A 1,149-nucleotide genomic window follows, 5' to 3' on the forward strand; every position below is an offset into this window, starting at 1 on the left:
TGCTCAGGCAGGAAACCCTATACCATTTCGGACAAATGGCTGTCCAGTCTCTTATTAAAAACTTCCAGTGTTGGAGCATTCACCGCTTCTGGAGGCAGGTTGTTCCACTGGTTAATTGTTCTCACTGTCAGGAAGTTTCTCCTTAGTTCTAGATTGCTTCTCTCCTTGATTAGTTTCCACCCGTTGCTTCTTGTCCTGCTTTCAGGCGCTTTGGAAAATAGCTTGACTCCCTCTTCTTTATGGCAGACCCTGAGATATTGGAACACTGCTATCATGTCCCCCCTCGTCCTTCTCTTCGTTAAACTAGACATACCCAATTCCAGCAACCATTCCTTATATGCTTTAGCCTCCAGTCCCCTAATCATCTTTGTTGCTCTTCTCTGTACTCTTTCTAAAGTCTCAACATCACTGTTTTGTTTTTTGTTTAAGGATGCAGACTTTAGATGGTTGGGATCAAATGAATATTCTAGATCCATTTGTCTTCTCTAGTTCAAAATGAGCTGCTTAGAGATGTTTCAGTTCCAAGGTGGCCTTCAGGACTGAGTAAAATGCAGGAATAAATAATCTATGACTAAAGGTCTCATAAAGTATTTTAGTATTCATTCATCCCATGATTTTTTATTCATATGGTGTCAGTCAATATTTATGTGCATTCATATGTGTAGACAGAATAGATATATGTGAATTGTTAGAGACAGATTGCTAGATAGCAAAATAGCAACGTGCAGGAGAAATTAGTTTCCATGATTGCTAAATCTTATTTTGGCAAAAAAAATTGTATGTTTAAAATCATATAATGGAAAGAAAAATTTCTTACTCCACTGTTCATTGATGTAATCTGTAATTGTCCTTCCTTTTCATTCAACTTAGTCCTAATTTTTGCGGATGCTTTTGTTTTAGCAAACTTAGATCAAAAGAGAAAGACGCAAAAATAAAGCAGCAGGTTGAAGACTCCCAACCTGGCCAGTACTGCTCCTTCCCAGAAATGGGAAGGCCTGGAAATAAAACTGGAAAAAATGGGGGGTTTTCCATTTTTTTTTCAAAACTGTTTTTTTTCCGGAAAAACTGGGAAAAAAGGAGTGTGGAATTATGTTCTTTTCCAATGATAAATAATATATATATGACATTGTATTCAAACTACATAACATG

General features: G+C 37.0%; 1 protein-coding gene across 1 annotated transcript in view; it reads right to left on the minus strand.

The window, feature by feature from the left end:
* The window catches only part of LOC114922624 (complement receptor type 1-like), a 44,932-nt gene that overhangs the window by 41,850 nt on the left and 1,933 nt on the right, over positions 1-1,149 (minus strand). The gene's annotated exons all lie outside the window — the stretch shown is intronic.

The sequence above is a fragment of the Protobothrops mucrosquamatus genome, unplaced genomic scaffold (assembly GCF_001527695.2).
Source record: "Protobothrops mucrosquamatus isolate PMUCROS unplaced genomic scaffold, P.Mucros_1.0 scaffold546, whole genome shotgun sequence".
NCBI lineage: Eukaryota > Metazoa > Chordata > Lepidosauria > Squamata > Viperidae > Protobothrops > Protobothrops mucrosquamatus.